Consider the following 22,988-nt stretch of genomic DNA (forward strand, 5'->3'; position numbering starts at 1 on the left):
GCTTTCCTATATAAAGCAAAGGAGATCATTTGGCTTGAGCATGTTTTGTGTTGAATATCTTACGAGGGCTAGATCTGGTCTAGATCTAAATAAGGCGAATCTATTGATGGATTGAGATCTCTTCGGCGCATGTTCAAATCTGTAGATCTGACTGTCTGGGTTATTTCTGAAGTCTTGAAATCATCTATGCCCGAAGGTGCGCAAGTACAGTGAAAGAAAAGTGCGTATGTACGCAGGAACGAAGCGTTTCAGGTGCGCCGGTATGCAGGCACAGAAGGGTTGCAGGTGCGGAGGTACGCAGGCACAGAAGGGTTGAAGGTGCGGAGGTACGCAGGCACAGAAGGGCTGCAGGTGCGTACATACGCAGGCACAGAAGTGTTGCAGGTGTGTGCATACGCAGGCACAGAAGGGTTGCAGGTGCGGAGGTCCGCAGGCAGTTCAATGGACTCAGAGCGAGGTACGCAAGCTAGCAGTTGAGCAGGGTGCGTACATAAGCAAGCTATCAGTTGAGCAGGGTGCGTACTGTAAGCAGGCAAGCAGTTGAGCAGGGTGAGTACAGTAAGCAGGCCAGCAGTTGAGCAGGGTGCTTACGTAAGCAGGCGAGCAGTTGAGCAGGGTGCTTACTTCTCTTAAGATCTTTGTTTATCATTGTTGTGTTCTGGGTTTGGTCCTATTATTGTTGATCTGGTTACTACAGTTTATTGGGTGATTCTCTTATACTTGATGATCATTTGATGCTTATGGATCCAGTTTGAAAATTTATGAAAAGTGGTCCTTGTAAGAAAAGAAGTAGGGGGTTGTAGCTCCCTTCCAGGAGAGACTGGAAAATGAGAGAGAGAGTTGTAGCTCTCTGCAGGTTGCAGCCTGCGTACTGGTAAAGGACTGCACCAGTACAAAACCATTGTAAAAGGAGTTTCTAATTTGAAAGAAGATAGAGACATATTGCAGCAGGTGGTTTTCACCCACATTGGGTTTCCACCTTACATCTTGTGTTCTTTGGTGTGACTATCTGTTTTCTTTTGTTCATGCTCATTATTTTATGGTACTGACATACAAAAATAATTCAAGAACAAATAAAGAAGATTTATTAAAAGAATTAGATAATACTGATTCACCCCCCCTCTCAGTATTATTTCCAACAAATACGAAGCAAGGGAAAGGTGCCCCCAAACTGTATAACAAAGGACAAAGCCAAGGCAGGGCAACCTAAGACAACCCGCCAAAGCTGCAAGCAAAGAACAACACCGCAAAGCCGAAAAAGGACACGGGAAAGTGGTGTGAGTTCCATAAGAGCTCCACTCACAACACAAGTGAGTGTCGGGCCAAGCAGTCACTAGTGGCCGAGCTAAAGGTTTTAGAATTAGATGCATGTTCTGACTCTGAATCAGAACCCGACAAGGGGAATGACAAAGGGAAGCATATTATCGATGCGGAGCCCAACACCAACGTTGCCACCACGAAGATCTAGAAGGATGAACCCAAAGATCCAGAGGAGGAGGAGCATCTCTTCCACTCCCAGATGTGGGTAAAGGGATCCCCACTACAGTTCATTGTCGACAATGGGAGCCAAAAGAACGTCATTTCGGTAGAGGTCATAAAGCGGTTAGGCTTACCGACCACAGCACATCCACAACTGTAAACCATCGGGTGGCTTCACCAAGGATGGGATCTTCGTGTGAGACAAAAGTGTCACCTTCCATACAACATCAAGCCCTTCACGGATGAGGTATTGAATGACATTGCTCCCCTTGAAGTTTGTGATGTATTATTAGGACAACCATACTTGTGGAAGCAACATGCTGTGTATGAATAAAGGCCCCATGCTGTTATTGTTACTTTGGGAAATAAGTTGTACAGGATACCAGAGGTAGCACTGCCTACCGCCATATCTTTGGTTACTGCAAAACAATGCAGTAAGCTCATTTCCAAAATCAGGAAATTTGTTTTCCTGATGATACGCCCTCAAGGAAAGAGGAAGATGGTGGCCATGACCTCCAGACGGGGCCCCTCTGCACGACAACTACAGATGGACAAGGTCATGGAGGAGTATGAGGACATCTTCACCTCCCCCGTAGGGGTTCCTCTGCATTTTCAGGTCAAGCACTCCATCGATCTAACGCCAGGTGCATCGCTACCCAATGGACCAATATATCAGTGCTCCATTCTGGAGAACGATGAAATCAAGAGGCAGATTCAGGAGCTGCTGTAGAAAGGTCACATCCGTCCGAGTTCATCACCTTGTGGGAGCCCAATCATGTTGGTACAAAAGAAGGATGGGACTTTGAGACTCTGTATTGACTATCGGACGCTGAAAAAAATCACTTTCCGTAATAGGTACCCAATCCCACCGATTGATGACCTCCTAGACCAACTGAAGGGGGAAAAATACTTTAGCAGGATCGATTTGAAGTCAGGATATCACCAGGTACCAATCAAACCCTCCGATATGTGGAAGACTACCTTCAAAGCCAAGGAGGGCCTTTTCGAATGGTTGGTTATGCCTTTCAAATTGACGAATGCTCCTGCAACCTTCATGAGGCTAATGGATGACATCTTGTGGCCATTCACCAACTCATTTGTAGTGGTATACTTGGATGACATCCTGATCTTCAGCCAGAGTTGGGAAGAGCACCTCCACCACATCCAACAAGTTCTCTGAAAACTGCGGCAACACAAGTTATGTGCCAATTTGGAGAAATGCAATTTTGGCATGACCAGGTTCAGTATCTGGGATACGTTATTGATGAAAAAGGGGTGCATGTGGATCCAACCAAGATCCAATTCATTTGGGATTGGCCATTTCCAACCACTCTGACAGAGCTCCACAACTTTCTAGGTCATGCCAACTTCTACCGCATGTTCGTGTTGGGGTTTTCTCATATCACTTGGCCCTTGAGTCAAGTCACCAAGGGAGGAGATAAAGAAAAATTATTTTGGTTTGAATCTCAACAGAAGGCATTCATTGAGTTGAAAGATCACCTCTGCTTGGCACCAGTTCTCGCATTACCAAACTTGCAACAACCATTTGAGGCCAAGACAGATGCCTCTAACTATGCTATTGGGGCAGTCCTTACTCAACACGGGCATCCAGTGGCATATCATAGTGAGACACTTTCAGACACAGTCCGAAAGTATCCCACTTATGACAAAGAGATGTATTCCATTGTGCAGGCCCGCCGACAATGGAAGCATTACATTTTAGGGAAGGAAATAGTCATCCACGCAGACCACTGACCCCTGTAGTTCATATAGACCTAAGAGAAAGTGAAAAATGATCACCATCAGAAGTGGTCCACATACCTGCAACAGTTCCATTTGAATATCAAGTATAAGAAGGGCAACACCAATAATGTTGCAGATTTCCTCAGTCGACCACCGATCATGGCATTAACCACTGTGCTCAACTCTTGTGGGCACGAGACTTCTGACTGGCCACTTCTCTACAAAAGCGACCCAAAATTCAGCCACACATACCAGACACTCTTGGAGGGTCAACATGTTCCAGATTTTCACCTCCAGGATGCCCTGTTATGCTACCTGGGTCACCTTTGCATTCCTTCAAGTGAGCGTGCCAAGATAATTTGGGAAGCACACTACAGTCATGATGCTAGGCATTTCGGGGTCGAGAAAATGATGGCAGTACTGCAGAAGTATTTCTATTGGCCAAATCTTCGAAAGAATGTCGGGAAGTACATCAGATCATGCAATGCCTGCATCATTTCCAAATCCACTTGGATCCCACATTCTATCATCTCATATCGGGACAGCAGGTTCCTCAGTACATTTTGGTCCAGTCTTTGATCGATGATGGACACCAAACTCACTAAGTCCACAGCCTTCCATCCTCAAACTGATGGCCAGACCGAGGTTGTCAACAGAATGATCGTACACATTCTGCGCATGTAAAACTCAAAGCATCCACGCACATGGGATGAAAGCCTCCCCTATGTTCAGCACAGCTACAACCGTGCTTTCCACAACTCGACTGGCCACATCCCTTTTCAGGTGGGCTTGGGATTCCAGCCACTATGTCCCATTGATGTGGCCATGCCATTTGCAGCTACTCACGCAGATTCGGCTCATGTCTAGTCCGAAACAGATAAGGAAAACAACTTCACTGAGCACATCCAACATATTTTCTAGCAGGTCCATGACATTCTGGAGAAATCAAATGCCAAGTACAAGCAGCGACATGATCAACATCACGTGCCACACAAATTTCAGGTGGGCGATAAAGTCTGGCTGCATTTGTAAAAGGAACGCCTTATCGGAGTCTATCAAAAACTCAGATCACTCCGATATGGTCCTTACACCATTACCAAGGTTGTGGGAGACAATTCTTTTTAGCTCAACATTCCCCCATTCCTTGGCCTGCACCCAGTGTTCAATGTGGACCGCCTTCGGCCATACTTTCCACCATTACTAGACACATTCGACATTGCAGAGCAGCTCACACCCATAGAGTTAAATCCAGATTGCATGGAACAAGCTGCAACTGATCGGATCATGGACACACAAATCAAGCACACTCGCCAGCAGAATATCCAACTGTATCGAGTTGTCAAAGTAGGTCAACTCCTTCACCAGGGCAAGTGGCTCATCAGGGACCAAGTTCAGCAGAAGTTTCCTCATCTCATGGATGAACTCAATGCAATGGGGACCATTGCTTCCTAAGGGGGGAGGAATGATCCAGGTGGATATTGGTGTCCACTCGCCAAATCCACTTGGACCCCCACCATTGCTTCGTTTAGTTTTTCAGTTTCCTTAATTGTAGCACAATTTACTATTTTTAGCAGTTTTTCAGGTCCTAAACTTTTGGAGTCATTTTGAGGCCCTAAACGACGTTTTTTTGGAAATCTATCACCTATAATTTGTTGTTTAAAATCATCTTTTTCGTCATAGTCCTCAGAGAGATCTTTCCAACGGGCTATCATGCGGGTTAAACGGAGATAATATGACCAAGTCACGACCCAGGAAGTTGGTTGTCCAACTCACCCCAACGGGGCCCATAAAATATTGGTGTTACATCTCCTCGGGTTAGGGTTTTGGTTGTTTAGGGTTTGCTCTTATTGTTCAATAATAAAAAGGCCCTTGAGCCTCATTGTAGTTCAATTCAGAGGCATGTAGCCACCACATCTCTTCTCCGAGATAAGCTACCATCACCCTAGCTGGTGTATTCCCATTTCTGTTTGTAAGCATATTTCAGTATTTTACAATAATGAAATGAAGTATTATTTCCGCTGCATCTCTGTGTTTATGGTTATCTATGTAATTTGTTGCATTCCTATTTAAATCCAGATCACCTGTGGCTCTGGCAGGTGGTACATAAGCCGTAGGTTTTCCGGGGTAAAAGATCCGATGACCCCTTGGCTTCTCTTCTTGAATTCTTTGTCTGAGATGTCTGCTTCATCGATAACCCATTTTACCATGTCGGTATAAGGGATTATCTTCAGCCGAGTGGCTATCTGGTGCAAAAACGAGCAAGCCATCTCTAGCATGGAAGCGTATGAGGAGTCTTGTCCGCAACTATAATATTTGTTTCCATAATCGTCGGCCATTCCTCCTCGAGTATGTTGTACATAGTCTCCCGTGTAGAGGTTCCTCCCTTTCTGCTGCATGTGGTATCTATGAACAGGGGAGTCATATTTGTCTTCTCAAAGGCTACAACCTTACCTTTCTTCCCCATTGTTCTCAACGCTCTGCTCTGCTGGTTTTTCCTGAAATGAAGAACAATAGCTATCGGACACTCAAAGATGAATGTAAAAATCAAATAATGCAGATAGCTTGTAAAGGTGGTAAAGGAAGCATCATTTGAACACATGTAACAAGATATCGTATCAAGATGAATGGTTTTTCTCACATAAATGCAATTATTGATTTGTTATCCCTTAACTTTATTGCTCATAAATGTTTGTGTCATAAAACGGGATGAAAGCTTCTAGGGCAGCGAGCCATTGTTCTGCGATGATACCGATTGTGCGATTTGTGAAGAAATATTGCAGATCGCAATATCATAAGATGTGCCTTTTAGCATTCTTACCTCCTGCTGTGTATCTGCGAGATGTGATATGCGAGCCATCCATTAGCTGTTTCACGTATAGTTAATAGCTAGGTTTATCCTATGTAATAGACTTGACAGACTCGAAATATTTACTTTTAATATTCTAAGGTGTGGGTCCGGGCGCGAATCACATTTCTCAATATCGGCTTATGGTAAGTGCAAAGCATTTGCTTGAATGCCCAAAATGCAATGCAATAAAAGTCAAAGCGCCATCGTAGTTTTGCAACTCGCAAATCTTGCTATATCGTTTTTAAGAGAGAGTTCTTTATAAGTCGTGATATGCGATGCGAGACTTAAGCCTAAAAAGCTTAAGGACTTTTGTTTTCGTCGGATTTTATGATAATTTAGACCATGGAGCCCTTATTTAATCACTTTTCTTGATTTTGGAGGTTTTTAGAAAAGTCCTTTGGTGGGTTTTAGACATGCTATATATGAAAAGATAAGTCTTTAGTAGTTCCCAAAAAGGTTTTGATTGTTGTCTTTTCTTTATTCAAAAAATAAAAGAAATGACTAAATACTAAGTTTTGTTTTTTGGATGAAACTTTTTAAAGGGTCCCCATTTAGTTAATGTAACATTAACTACTGTCATTAACAAATGGGGGGTTGTCGAATACCACAAAACCACCTTGAAGTGTTCTTAGGCTTCAACCTGAAGGAGAGTTCAATATCCGTCTTTCACCACCCTAACACCCTAAAAATAAAAGATAGAAAAATAAATGCGGACTCCCATACGAGGGAAAATGACCCACTTACAATTTTATACAAATGATACTTCATTGTTATGTGCCCAAAGCACAAAATGTGTACATTGATGTTCCTATCAATAAATTGGTCAGATCAAACAACCTTTGGGACTCCTCTATTAAATGATGTTGTAGATCATATTGTATGAACAATTAACTTTGTGCCCAATATATGATTTAATGATGATGTAATCTTCTTAATAATGGACAATACTCAGCAATGTATGGCCTAATATTTATATTGTTCTACAATAAACTATCATACCTCATATGTTGCAATCATATCCTTGACTTCAAGTAAAGCCAACAATTCGGTCTAGATCAACCTCAACGCATGCCCTAATGAACCCTGAAATATGACTTGGATAGTCTTCAAACTCAGATACTAGAACTGCCTTTAAATACTTCCTTAGATCAATCCCTAATATTTTGTACCAGGTTGTCCTTTTGTGCTTTCAACAGACCTTAATTTCAGCCTTAAACGAACCCTAACTTGCCCTTCCTCTGTGGCTAGGAGAGGTTGCATTTTGTGGCCCGACCAAGCCCTAATTCAACCTTCTTCTGCGATTTTATCATAAAATAATTGGTCTCCTTCTTGTGGCCTTTATAGTTTTGAATTGTGCCCTTTGATCCATGATCTAATTTGGCCTCTAAACAATAATCAGAGTAGATCTAACTTGGCCTCAGGAAACTTATAAATAAGTTTCTCAACGGGTCAACAATCTACCTCAAGAATTTGGATTAACTAATGAATGTATGCCTTATATCTACCTCAAAACAAATATTGGATTTGCCTAAGAATTGATCAAAATCTACCTTTGATGAGGGCCAAAAATATCCTTAGAAATTAGTGTGAATATGTCTCTGAACTGCAGAATTTAGTCTCTAAGAGGAGTCTTAGAACAAGCTGGGATTAGCCTTAGAACAAGCTTTGGAATAGACTCAGAGGGGGATGAAATAAGCTTCACATGTGTTTGAAATAGGCCTTAGAACGGGCCTTTAATACGCCTTAGATAGGACCAAATTAGTCTCAAAATAGAGATCTTTGTCTAGTTAAAACCACCACAAAATGATATGTCATTTAATCCTAGAAACCCTTTAGAAAACTCAACCTCCTTAGATTAGCATGCTACCCTGACCTCAGGAAAATTTCAAATAAAATACAAGATAATGAAAGTGAATATTGTTACTTTTGGAGGGAAACTAACTACCCTATATATACAAGATGAAGGGGCATGAAAGGGGGCCAAATTTCCCTTAATGCAAAGAACTGACTTGCTTATTAGGCATAAATTAAAATCATAAATTTGAATTTGTAATAGGGTCGAACTAATCTACATTTTTTGGGATTATTTTAAAAATAAAATTCCTTTTGACCGATTTGATCAACACTTGCAATTGCCAAAACCAATATATATTTATTAAATTGTGTGAATTTTTGTATGCCAAATTTGGACCAAGACACCATTCATATTTAGGAATCATGACCACACTTTCAGGGCTTCAACTTTGAGAGAGCATATATCCTCAACCATCAAGAATCACATGGCATACCACCTACCATTGGAAAGTACTTGACAAGAGCTATCCAACCATTATGCCATTATGCACCATAACCTAGTCCACTACATCCATAAACCTCGTTCAATGCTGAATACGGATGATGATCTTCATAGAACCTTCCATAAATTGATTCTTCCTTGAGAAACCTTCACAATATTGACATCAATGACAACCTAACCAACAATGAGGACCACTTTGATTCCATGAAGTGGCTAAGTACAGAGGAGGCATGTCATAATGAGGATATAGAAATGGAGTGGTGATTCATTCGGCCATCTCGACAACATAAAATTGACTAAGTGTTGAGGGTGTGGAAATAGAAATAGTATAAAAATGGAAAGCATGAAAATAGAAATGGTGTAAACTGACTGAAAGTTGAAACCCTTGCATGGAAGTAAAGAGATGGAGTGAAAATGGATAGATAATGGAAAATAAATATGAGAAAATGGATAATGAAAAAAATAATGATAAATAAACAATGGATAAAAAATAAAGAAAAAAGATAAATTTGATAATTGAAAAAGACAGAATGATTCGAGGATATGAGTAAGTTAACTCCATGAGTTCTTGGACCACATTGGGAAATAATAGGTATATTACGCCCATTTTCATTCTATAAAGTGTTGGATGAAGCTGACATGTAGCACTATCTAATGAGAGGATAATTTCAACAAAAATTCCTTCTTTATTAGTATTATTTTAAAAGTAGAAACCATCCCCATTGACCTTATGTGAGCAATCACTGCAACATTGAAATTGATTATGAATTATTAAAGACTTGATGGGTCTTGATAATCAATAACTGAAGGTCACCTGGCACTTTCAAGATTTCAAAATTTTGTCTCCATATCAAGGAATACAAATTTAAGTATGAAACAAAATCACTATAGTTGATGTGTGACATAAAAACACATCAACAACACCTTGAGTAAAAGTGTGCATTTTATTTCAATAAAGAATATTTATCAAGCACCATATATTGAAATAATATTGATTAACAAGTTAGTAATATTATATGATATTTATTCCAAAGAAAAATTATGATAGAGGGTTACTATTTATAAGGATATTTTGAACGAGTTTTCAAGAGACAAACATTCAGGATGCATCTTAATTTTAGCACAATGTGACATCTTGATACTAACGGGAAAAAAAAGAAGAGTACATCAAATATTATAATATATGTTACAGACATATGTAATGGATCAACAAATTTATTGGGAAGATTTTTACCGTTTATGTAATTTGCATATAATAATAGTTACCAAAACTCAATTGAAATGGCACCATTTGAATTTTTACATGGTATATTGTGTAGGATACCTCTTAATCGGGTCAATTTAGTGTTGAAAAAAGTAACTATGTTCAGTCTTCAATAATGTACTTGAGTCATCGTGTAATGTAATTGTCAAAGGAATAAAGAAAAGAATTTTTATTATTATTGTTGTGACTTATTAAAGCATGGGTTTCATGCTTGGGTCACCATATTTTAGGTCAAAGTCCCCGTTGAGGACTTCTATGATTTATTTTGAGTCTATAGAATTATTTTACATTTAAAGAGACCCTTCATGGGCTTTTTAATCATGTAAATCAGTTTAGTATTGAGTCAAGTATGAATTATGGAACCTCCACACCATGTTGGCCTAAGAGAAGATCAAGTCGGCCTAAGGAACCATTCTACCCCACAAGAAGTCTATAAAATGAAGGACTACGAATTAATTTTGAGCATCACTTCTCATTCTCTCTCTTCTGGGTATAAGTGCGAAAATCTGTTTGTCGGGTAGAAGTGCGAAGTAGGAGGCTGGGAAAGTTTGTTTTCGGGAAGCCGAAGTGAATGCAAGATTGGGAGAGTCTAAGGAGTCAAGGAGAATGTAAATCTTGGTGGTGGTCTCTCATTGTTTTGTGTTTTGGATTTGGATAACAAAGTCTCCCAATTTGGACTGCTGTCAGAAGCCATGAGCTGCCACAAGTTGTTGCATAGTCGAAGTTGTTGGAAAGAGATCAATCTTCTGGAGGTTGACTTGGTGTGGAGGGAAGCTCTAGTCAAGGTCTAGGGTGAAGAGTCTCAAAGAATACAATTGAAAGGAAGAATTACTTTGAATGGGTTTTCCCCTCGAGGGGGTTTTTGCCCTAGCATGTGCCTACATATTGTGTTCATTGTTTTATGTGTTGCTTCTTTGTGTAATTACTTGATGAACTAAAGAAATAAGATATAAAGAACCATAATAATATAACATCACAAGTAATTATCAAGATCGAGAAAATATTTACTGCCTTTTTGATTTTCCAACATTGAATCAGAACTTTGGTTAAGAAAGAAGAAAAAGGCACATCCATTCGGAGGCACTATCTCAGGGACAAAATCTATCATATTCAAGGAAGATGTATAACTCTATCAAGGGTGATAACAAGCTTGAAGGAGCATCTAACTTCAGATCCAGGAAGAAGAGGATTGACCTAATCCTTTAGAAGAACAATGTATTAGATCTAGTAAAAGGAAATGTAAAGAAGCCTACCGGAGAAGCTAGTGATGCCGACAAAGCAAAATTCAGGGATTTAGAATTGGTGGCTATGACTTTGATGGTAGAAAGGACCTCAATGGTTGTCAATCCTGAAGAAGTATCAAATGATTATGTTTATCATTGTAAAGAAAAGAGATCGAAGGGACGAAGGAAGAAAGTTGACATGTCTCAGATGGAGTGCTATCAATGTCATAAGAAAGGTCACTACAAGAGTGACTTCCCTGAGAATCCAAGGAATAAGAAGAGAGGAAGAGATCAAGCCAACTTTGCTAAAGAAGGGGACTCAAATAAAGTCAAGCCTTAATAATCTGACATTAGGGACTTACACTATTAAGTCATTTGCTTTACATAACTTTTTTTTATATGTTTTAAAATTTATAGGTTTTTAACATATCTTTGGAAAATACATTTTTGTATTACTTTAAGTTTGTAGGTTTCCCTCAAGCTTTGGAGGGATCTCCCAACAACTCTCAAAGATAAGTATTTCATGTTTTTTTCAGTTTTGGATTCATTTACTCATTTAGTTTTGATTATATTAAATTACTAATCGCCTTTCTCCCTCTGTTGTCTTGATTAGGGAAAACATTCACAAGAAGGAGGATCTCTCAAGACAAGGTTTGTCAAGAAACAAAGGTATGATTTGAATTCATTTATTGAAAGGACTACTCATTTTATGATCTATTACTAACCTTGTTATGACTAGCAGTATTGAATCCTAGTGATTCTTGTTTGGGTGATTCATCTCTTGATAAATCTACCCACCCCACTCTTATCTGATTTGGTATAACCCTAAACAGGTTCTGGAAAGCCCTAATCGAAGGGTATGCTAATGTGAATCTCTGAAATCCTAAAGCTGCTTAGGGTGATTGTGAAATTCTAGTTGAAATTTTATTAATGATGTCTTGTTTGGGATTTTGGTGTGATATAGAAATCCTAACTTCTTAGGGTTGAATGATGAGGTCTAAAATCCTGAACCTTTGAATTTTTGGTAATGTAGGGTTTGTTGGGTGTTTTACATTGGAACCCTATCTCATTAGGATTTGGTGGAATATGTGTTCTACATTGGAACCATAACTTATTAGGGTTTGGTGGAATGTGTAAGAAAGACCCTTACATTGTCTTAGAATTGATTTACTTGGTATGTGTGTGTTTGTCTGATCAAACCCTAGTGTGATCAAATGATTGTGTGTCTAACTCTTATTTGATATTGTTGTGAAGTTGGGTTTGACTAACTCATGATATGAAATATATTTATGGAATCTAGGCATATATAGATATATCCTTTTAGTTGAAGTACTAGGTTGATCTAGTTCAAATGTATTTATGTTATTGGTCATATGATACACTGATGTATGGGTATGATTCCTAGATATATGTGTTGACCTAGTCATTGATGGTCATGAGTCTTAGGAATTAATGGAAGTCCTTGTCTGAGATTCTAGGATGATGGTACCTAGAATATAGGGTATTGTAGCTAAACCTTAGTGAAGTCAAATTGTCTAGTATGTGTAACAATCTGAAATTTGTTTAGATGATTGTTGGAAAATGAAAAATCTATGATTTTGCAGTTAGATCCTAGTAGTGACATTGTCTAGTGTGAAATGTAACAATCTGATATATGTGAAGAGATTGTTGAAATTAGGATTTTGGTTGAGTTTTATGATTGCTCGGAAATCTAGGGTCTGCAAACTAACCCTAGTGGTAGTTGGTCATGATAGTGTCTGATTGATGGTTGATTGAAATCCTAGGGGCTTGGAACTAACACTAGTGGAAACTGGTTAGGTTGATGACTAAATGTTGTTATGAAGTAGTCTAGGGTGTATGACAAAGTCCCTAGCAAGATGTTGAAGAGTGTATATCTCTTGTTTGTAATTGAGTCTGGGTATATGATATATGTATGAAATGGTTCAGTGATTCTGATATGGCTAACATCATGCTTCTAGAGTTTTGGTTGTACTTTCTATCTAAGTTGTGCAAGTACACAATCTTCAACTTGGTGAAAATGTTCGATGTTCCAAGCAAGTTGTGATGGTACACAATCATCAATTTGGTGAAGATGTGATGATCATGATGGGGATGATGATAACTCTGATGAAATTATTGGAAGCCACGAAAATATTCTCCTAAGGTGAAAAAGAAGAAGCGTATCTCCCAGAGGAAGCATGAATAGAAGAGATATACCTAAGATTAAGAGTGAGTTCAGATAAAGAGGTGCTTCTTGGTTGAGAGGGAGTGTCACATATGGTTCTCTACTTCATGATTCATGCATTAGACCATGTTGGGTTGTGTTATATTCTTTCTATGACTACCCCACATGCGGGGGAGTCACAGTTGGGGAAGTAGACCCCCCATACATTGCACCAGGCGTTGTCGGGGGGTATGCAAGGGGGTGGTAGCCCCCTTACACAGGGTTCAGGTAGTGCCTTGGGAAAAAAAAATTGGACACTATATTAGGTGGACAGACCTACCTATGGTTTTGTGCATGGATTTCACACATGGTTTTGGGCATGATGGTTTTTTGTCCATGGTATTTTGTAGTTCTATCAAGGGAACTACGGTTATGTTCTAATCCAGGGTTAATAGATTGGGGTTTATGGATGCTTCAACATGTATATATATGTATTGTAACATTGAAAGGAAAATAATGAAAAATCAATATGGTAGTCCCGGTTTTTGAATCCAGGGGAAAATATCTGTGCATATTTGTTTTATGATTTATGCTTTCGCCATTATTTATTTTTTGTTTTTCGAATTCGTATGCAGGTAATTTATGTATAGGGTTAAAACCTACATTTGGTATTGGAGTTGTTTTGACTTAAAGGGGACACCTTTTCTGCTGAGGGGTTTTTCTCAGGGCTGTGGTAGACCCTGTTCAGTGGGAGGTCTGCAGGATCGATTCTTGTGGTGAAAGAATATGGCGAGCAGTGGAAAGATAGAGATCAAGAAATTTAATGATCATAGTTTTGAGTTGTGGAAACTCAAGATGGAGGATCTGCTGGTGGATAAATATCAATGGATCGCGGTAGATCTGAGTACTTAACCAACAACAATGCCAGTGGATTGGAAGGAAAAGAGCACAATACAATTATGTGTCTCAGATTTAGTATTGCTAAATGTATCGGGGGAAGATTTGGTGAATGCTTTGTGGGACAAGTTAGGGACTTTGTACCAATCTAAGTCTCTAGTGAATAAATTTTTCCTACGAAAAAAGTTGTATAACTTGAGGATGGAAGATGGAGACTCAGTGAGAGAGTATCTGAGCACATTTAATACTGTGGTAAGCCAATTATCATCTGTTGATATTAAAATTTCAGACGAAGATAAGTGCATCATTTTGTTGTGTTCTCTACTAGATTTGTGGGATAGTCTAGTTGTTGCAATAGGTAGCAATGAAACTACCTTGCAGTTCAATGAAATAGTCTCATCCTTGCTGTCGGAGGAGATGAGATGGAAAAATATGGAGGGCCAAAATGTTGATACCTTGTCTGTATGAGGACGGTCCTAGAACAGAAACAAAAATAAGTCCTCGAGTGGGAGATCTAAATCTAGAGGGAGTTCTAAATCTCCAGGGAAAACCTCTAAAGGTGTGTTGGAAATGCGGAAAGTAAGGGCACTTCAAAAGGGACTGTAAATCTAAATCTCCTAAGAAAGGAAAGGGATCTGATGATGCTCCTTCTACAAAGGCGAAAACCACCTCAGATGAAGGTGGGGATGTGTACTTGGCTTCTTTTTCAAGTACACATGTAGATCATGAGGCATGGTTGGTTGACAGAGGTTCATCCTTTCACTTCACTCCCCATAGAGAGTGGTTTTGCGAGTAAGAGAACTATGATGGTGGTGATGTCTTTTTAGGGGATGATAGGAAGGCTAAAATCGTTGGTCGAGGAAAAGTCAAATTGAAGTTGCAAGGTGGAAGGATTAAAACACTTTTGGGTGTTCTAAATATTCCTGCATTGGCCAGAAATATGATTTCTATAAGCAAGCTGGATGATGCAGGTGTAAAAACAATGTTCGAGAAAGATACCTACAAGATGGTTCGAGGAGCACTAGTATTGATGTGGGGAGTTCAGATTGAAACTTTGTACGAGATTCAAGGTAGCAATGTTATTGATGGCTACAACAGTTTTGTGGTTCTTGAAAGTGGAGCAGAAAATGTAGTGGTCTCTAGAGAAACGACCATGCTATGGCATCAAAGGCTTGGACATACTGGAGAGAAGGGTCTTCGGATACTTCATGGTGATGGTATGATAGAAGGTATGTCTAATTTCTCTCTGGATTTTGATTTATGTGAAAATTTTGTATATGGGAAGAAAAATTGTGTGAGTTTCCTCTTTGGTGCTAAGAGGGTGAAACATATAATAGAGCTTGTAAATAGTGATTTGTTTGGACCTGTGTACTATGTATTATTTATAGATGACTTCTCAAGGAATACATAGATATATTTCCTCAGGAAGAAATCTAAAGTCTTTGACAAGTTCAAATAATTTAAGGCTCTGGCGGAAAACCAGATAGAGAAGAAGATAAAGGTGTTGAGGACAGATAATTGTGGAGAGTTTTGCTAGAAGGAATTTGAAGAGTTCTGTAAGAAGTGTGGTATAGCACAGCAGAAGACTACTCCATACACACCTAAGAAAAATGGAGTTGCAGAAAGAATGAACAAGATGTTGATGGAAAAGGAAAGAATCATGCTCAGTGGTGCAGGGTTAGGACACGAATTCTGGGCAAAGGCAGTGGAGACTACATGTTACCTGGTCAACAAATCACCTTCATCAGCGTTGCAGGATAAGACTCCACAAGAGGTATGGATTGGTAAAAAACCTTATCTTTCAGATATGAGGGTATTTGGATGTGATGCATATGTACATGTTCCAAAGGAGAAAAGAAAAAAGTTGGATAGTAAATCTGAAAAGTGCATCTTTATAGGGTATAAGGATAGTTTAAAAAGTTATAAGCTTTGGAACCCAGAAACAAGGATGGTTGTGTACAACCGAGATGTGGTGTTTAGAGAGGTGAAATATGTTATTAAAATGAAGTCCTACCAAAGGAACCTGAGAAGATAGAGTTTTAGCTAAAGGAGGAAGAATCATACTCTACAGTAGAAGAGGAATCAGAAGATGAAGAGATACAAAATCTGACTATGAGAAGATCAGTTCGAGAAAGAAGGAAACCAGAAAGGTATAGTCCATCTGCTTTTTGTTCAAATTTTTCTTTATCTATTACTGTTATAGCTCCAAATATCACCCTTGGTACTTGTGATGCTTGGTTTATCTCCTAGGGCAACCCCTCCTTCCAGACTTGGTCCAAATATTTTAAAAACGGTGTTTTACTCCCTGTACGCTACTTTTCCCTGTGTTAAAAATGTGTACACGCGGATCAGTCTATACCCAACCCGCGTATATGTGATAAAACACTTAAAAAAATTAAATTTCCTTAACTATGGGTGGAGATCACGGATTTTACCTGTTGATTACCTATTAGTTCTCGTGGCCCAACTGTTCCCAATTGTTTCCCAACAAAAAACTAATTTGGGAGAATTATAAAAAGACTTCAATGGGAAGGCCTTAAGGAGGAGAGAAATGATAGAATTAATATACTGAGATTATCCCCTGATCAAGTTTGAAGTCTCCTTGTGCTTCAAGCACTTCCCCAAGTTCAGGAAACCCTTGTTTCCTTGAGTTTTGATATTCTCTCACATGCTCGGAGATATCATGGTATTGGTTATGGAAGGAGGCTATTGAAGATTGGGACTGGACGGACCTGGAGGATGGTTCCGCTTGGAGTCGGAAGAGGAAGACTCAGGTGAACTCTTTCCATGTTTTATTATAGTTTTCTACAATAAAAAGAAATGTTGTCTTGTTCCTGATATCAACTTTGTTTATGCATCTGATGTTATTGTTATGGTTTATATATGAATGATTATTTCAATGTATAACTAACCATCTACTTATATGATATAAAGTTGATTTCACTACAATGCTTTATCTATATGCTGCTATGTGTATTCGAATTGGTTGATTTGCAGGTTCAAAGATCATTAGGAGTTGCAGAGGGTTTGAACCCTGGCTGGAACTATCCAAACAAAGGACATCCGTGTATGTTCATCCTCTCATAGTTAGTTAGTTTAATCATGTTGCCTGAGTTGAATGTTTGTTTCTTACTATATATTACTCCTGCTCTGCTAGGGTTCTGACCCAAAGCCCTAGGGGACTTATTCCCTTAACAGAATTGGTGACTCTGCTGGGGATAACAATCTTGTTATTCCTAGTTTGGGTTATTTAGTGCCAATCAGGGCTCAGTTCTTAGTTTGCTTGCTGTCACTGTACTGCCTGCTCCTGTAGGAACTCAGACTTCAAGTCTGATCTTTTTCATCAGGCCTCATTTTTTATTTTTCTTGTAAAACTTCATATATGCATCTTTTTCTGTTTATAGAAGCGTACACACGCTTGTTTCTGTGAACTGAAACCGTGTATACGCGAGTTTCTTTTGGCAGAAGCACGTGTACACGCAGTTGTGTAGAGACACAGTCGCATATACAATTTTTTGCATGATTTTTTCAAATCTTTCTGCCTAGAAAGATTTGTTTCTTGGTCAGTGTGGTTTCTGAGCGGTCAGTTTCTGATTTCAGAATTTAATTTTTCAGTGAGCTTACTGTTACGAATTCTCTCCTGTTTTGAAAAGTTTTTGGCCTCGGTTTGCTTTATAGTGAGTTCTATGATTTTTGTTTGAACAAACAAGGCTTCTTATAGAGGTTCTTGATTGTTCTGGTCTTTCGGAACAGAAGATTGTTTGCAATCTTTGTGTCAAACTTCATTTTTATGGTTTGCTTTCTTTGCTTCCCGTCAATTTTATGGTCATACACTTTTCTTGCTTTTCAAAAGTTTGTTGTTGATGAATTTGAAAGTGTGTCTTTCCTGATTTCTCGATCAGTTTCTCAAAGCTCTTTTTGCTACTTTTGGATCGTTTATTGAAAGTTGAAACACCTATTTTGTTCAAGTTTTCATACGTGTTGAATTGATAACTTGCAAAGTTTCCTTGTGATTTGATTTCAGTCTTTGAGTGTTTGATGGCATTTTGAGTGCTTTTGAAAAGTTGTTTTTATTGTTTCTTGAAAAAGAAAAGTCCTTCAAAAACATTGTTTTTGCTTTCTTTTTCTGAATTTGAGTTCGGTTTCTTTTGGTTTTTGAGAGTGATTTGGGATCTTTTTGATTAGTCCTTCTTGTTTGGGAAATATTTTGTGTTTAAGATTCATATTCCTTTCAAACACTTAAGTTGGCTTATAAACAAATTTCTTTAATTTCTTTTTAGAGTAATCTCGAATTTTGCATTATCATGTACACCTTGAATTAGGGTAATTTTGCATCATTAGAGCATCAATAGTCTTTTTAGTTTTTGTGAGTGTGAAGTTTGCTATACGAAAAGAAAAGGAAAAACGTTTTTGCTTTATAGAAGTTTCTTAGAACCCAAGTAGAAGTTGCTATTCATCGAAGAACAAACAAGTGCATTGCATATAAGTTAGTTTTTCATTAATTTCTTTTGCGTCATAAGAACACCATCAGTTTCACTTCCATATTGTCCCTTTGAATTGAAAAGAACAACCACTTAAAATCAAGCGCTTAATAAAATAAACTAGAACTTTTTATATTGTCAATCAGTATACACCAACAAGTTTTAAGTTTATTTAGGGCCTTGGATTAGGCGAGAGGAGAGTAAACTCTCAAAGGCCACTCTAAATTGTGAAGCATAGAAGTCTGAATAAAGAGTGAAATCCAATAGCATTAGGGAGACTGGGAAAGCTCTGTGACTGGGAGTTAAGCACGAGGGTTTGTGAAGATAAGGACGAGAGATACCCCCTCTCTTACTTGTCGAATCTTACCTCACGACTGTTTCACCTGGCTTCTGATACAAGTTGGTGTCTTTAGTTGCCAATCCTAGGGATCTACACAGGTGGCTGCGGAGGGGAATCTCGTGGCACTTGAGGTTGACGTTGCATCACGTTCAACGGTACTCTTGGAGGGCACCCTTACGAAGCTTGGGGGCTTGCACCGACAAAGGCTGTTGTCTAGAGGTCAATGTAACTACCTATGATACCTTCACTAGTAGACTTGGGGCGTAATTACCCCAGTCTATTTTTGGAAGGCCCTTTTTATTCACTTTCTTGTATTTTGGTGTCCGGTCCTAATCACCCGGAGTGGAAATAATTGGAAGTTGTTTGACTCCTGAATTCTTTAGGGACATTTTAGTGTGTGTTTTGTGCTCCTAGTCGGCCTAGCTTTCAATTTATTGAGTCTTTAAGTAGATCTTATTAAAATAATTCAAAGTGGCTGACCGATCACTTAGACGGTCTCGTAGACTTCGTGGGTTTTCACCTGCAAGTCCAGAGCCTTCTCCTAGAAGGAGTAGGAGTGATTCTGCCAGTGGTTTTCAACCAATGGCAGTTGGCACATCGGAGATTGATCCTCCGCTTGGGGGCATCAATGTACAAGGTAGACCTGGTACTACCACAGAGTTAGAGAGGAACACACCAGTTATTTCTCGAGTACTCTTCTAGTCGGAAGATAATATTGAGGTAGAATAACTCTCAGAGTCAATTGCAGCTCTGAATTCTCCTCTCCCTTCTGATCATCCGGACGTATTGTTATACGTCGAAACTCTGCACAAGCCTTCAAGCCCAGGTCCACACACATACATCCCTTCGATGACCACTGTTGGAAGCATGGCATCCACCACGAATGTTGTGAGTATGCAGACTCCTATATCAGTACACGGGGGAGGAACTATTTCCATCCCTTCTACATCTTTATTTGGGTCTGCTGCCAGCACATCCTTGTTTGGGTCTACTTCCATTCCATCGATGAGTGGAAGTTCCCAAGCTCATGCATCCAATTTTGGATTCTTCCCTTTTGGAATGCCCTCTTAAGGTATTCCTTCAGCTCCATTGAATGTACCATCAACTGCCTCCACATCCATGATGATTGGATCGACTTCTTTTCAGGGTTTCCCTTTTGAAAGTGGTCATATACCACATTCCAATCCGACGGTAGGGTCTATGCCTTTTCCCTTCACGGGGCAAGGTAGCAATCCTTTTCAGAGTTGGACTAACCCTGCAGTTAGTGGGATCATAGCTGGGAATCCATTTTTCGGCCAACAAGGGAATGTGTCGTACTCCTTGGTCAATTCATTTCGAAGTTTTCTACCCTTAGCTAATGCTTGGAACCCTTACTAGGGGCTGTCAGCTCCTTACAATAATTCGTTAAGGGGAAAATTTGCTGGTTATGGAGGTTTTTCAGCTGGAGTTGGTCAAAATATAAGTTTTGCTGGACCATAAGGGTCACCTTTTTGTCCAACAGGTTCTACCAGTTACTTCGGGCAACTTGGTGCCTTTCAAAATCCAGGTCATTCTTTTCAGACTTTCGGGAACCCTGCCCAATCTAGATGGAATCCCCAAGGTCCTCCATCACTTTTGTTTCTGGCCACACTTAATCTGTAAGACTTGACTAACTTGACGAACGATCCAATCAGATACAATCCAGCTTGGCCTCCGGTCCCAACCAAACTTCCATCAGATATTCCAAAATTCGAAGGGAAGAGTGGTGAAGACCCGGGCGACCATGTAACCACGTTCCATTTATGGTGCTCATCTAACTCCCTAATCGATGATTCGATTAGGTTGTGACTATTTCAACACACTTTAGCTGGGAATGCGTCTAAGTGGTATATAGAGTTGCCAGGGGGCACCTTTACGTCTTTCGCTGATTTGGATAACATTTTCTTAAACCATTTTCAGTTGCCTGTCTGTTACGAAGTCGGAACTGAACTTCTAGCTAATTTTCATGAGGACACGACTACTAAAATTTTAGATCATATCCAGGAATGGAGACAGAGAAAGAGGCTCATTAAAGCTGAAATTCCACTTGAATTTCATCTCGAATGGTTATTAAAATCATTACAACCCGAGATCTCCAAGGATGTTTCTATGTCTGGATTTTATTCCGAAGAGCAGGCTATCCTTCACGCCTAGCAGTTAGAACTGATATATTCCCAGTCTAGGATTCTTCAGAAAATATTGCCTGATGCTCCTAGATCCTCTATTGATATAGCCAAACCGAAGCCAGGCCCACATGCTGATGGTATTGTTGGATCGATTGATGCAAATGTGGTGAACCTTCTGAGCCAATTGTAGCATTTGTCTCTACAAACTGCTTCTTCCAATCAGGCTGCACCATCTACTCCTTCACCTTCTCAACCTTCTTCCTAAACACCGTTCAGACTTCTAACCCCAAAGGAAATCAAAATTCAGATGGGAAGAAGAAGGGACGAGGTAAAAAGAAGAATCAGGATGGGAAGGGTAATGTGAACAAACCCAACAATAATGTTGGTGAGGGTGGAAAAGAGTCTAAGAAGAAAGTTAAATTTCCATGCAATTTATGCAGTGGAGATCATTTGACTCATCTCTGCATGAAAATTCAAGATTCTCAGCACTTGTTAGTGCAGCAAAGGTCTCCTAGCTCCCAAGCTATCTTAACTAACCCTTTCCCCCAAGGGAAGCAGTTGCTTGTTGGTGCGAACTCAAACCCTGGTACCTTTGCATGGGGCAACCAGGAGGGGGATAATTTCTCAAATGTTTTCATGATGGGTTCTCACGTCAGTGTGGCTACACGGTAATGTGATTATGGTGAAGTTGAAACATCCAAGGATAAATCTATTCCCGGAACTATAGATCCACTTCATATTGAGCGACCCTCTGTCGAGTCTATACCTCGGATACTGAAAGGTTCCTCCAAACGCGTGACTATCAACCTGAATGCTAGTGCATCCCAGAACTACTCCATTGTAGAATATCTGGCTCAAATTCCATGCGCTATGTCTACTTTAGAGGTACTCTAGTCGTGTCCAGCTCAACAAAGTACTTTTCTTTTAGCGATCGGGGCAGTTGATCCAAAAAATTCTTTAGTGCTCACTTTTGACATGCTCAATGTCAAAAAGGGACTTCCTCATCATATGGCTTTTCAAATAAATTCTACTTACCGGAAAACTAATATTTTTCGAACAATTATAGATGAGGGAGCTTCCACATGCGTAATGTCTATGTCATGTTGGAAGGCCAACGGATCGCCTTCGGCTGTTCCTTCACCCACTCTCTTCAAAGCATTTGACAGGCATTGTCATAGGCCACGCGGGATTATTCTGGCCTTTCCTATATGTCTTGGAGGAAAGGTCTTCAATATCGAAGTATTTGATGCCAACCTAGATTACAATCTCCTCTTAGGACGAAATTGGATTTATCAAATGGATGTCGTAGTTTCGACTCTATTTCGAGTCCTTTGTTTTCCTCATGGAGGGGAAATTGTTAAGGTTGATCAATTAGATTATTCTCTAGTTGACCCTCGTGCAACTTCAGATTCTAATGTTCCATTGGTGGATAACCCCCGTCAACCTATCGAGAATCTAGGAGTTGGGATGTATTCTTCATTGATGGGTACATTTGATCTTCCCACTCCTATAGCTAGAATCAATGCCATTTCATCCTCCAAAGAGTCTTTACGAGAAGAGTTCTTACGAACTCGTTATTTTTCAAACCCTTAGATCTTGCCTTCACCTACAACCACATTAGATGAAGGATAAGTCGGTGGAATGGCATTCCCTATGTCTCCAACAGAGCTTAGTTAGCAGTCTATCGTTAACTCTGCAGACGACCATCCTACTTTTTCAAAGGAAGAGTTAGATGGTGATGTGGCCCCAGCTTGGTCCTTTGACTCTACTTCTGCTATGGATTGCTTAGATATGGTTTTACCATTTGAGGAAGCAATCTTAGAAGCAACAATGGGTGTAGATCAGCCTTGGGGAGATTTACACCATCGTTCATATTTCCTTCCCCCATTGTAATAAGTCGAACCTAGGTTCTCCAATCTGTTTACTAGCGATGTTTGTACGGTTTCAAATCCTTTGGCTCCAGCACACATCCATGTAGAAGGTAATATGTTGGTCATTTCAAAAACCGTATCGATAAAAATCTCTAGGAATCCTAATGTGATAGAAAATGTCTTCATCGGAGCCGAGTGTTCCCCTGAAGATATTCAAATTTACACTAACCTCTTTAAA

Source organism: Pinus tabuliformis, chromosome 7 (assembly GCF_031772625.1).
Source record: "Pinus tabuliformis cultivar Carrire ecotype Pingquan chromosome 7, CPIR1, whole genome shotgun sequence".
Lineage (NCBI taxonomy): Eukaryota > Viridiplantae > Streptophyta > Pinopsida > Pinales > Pinaceae > Pinus > Pinus tabuliformis.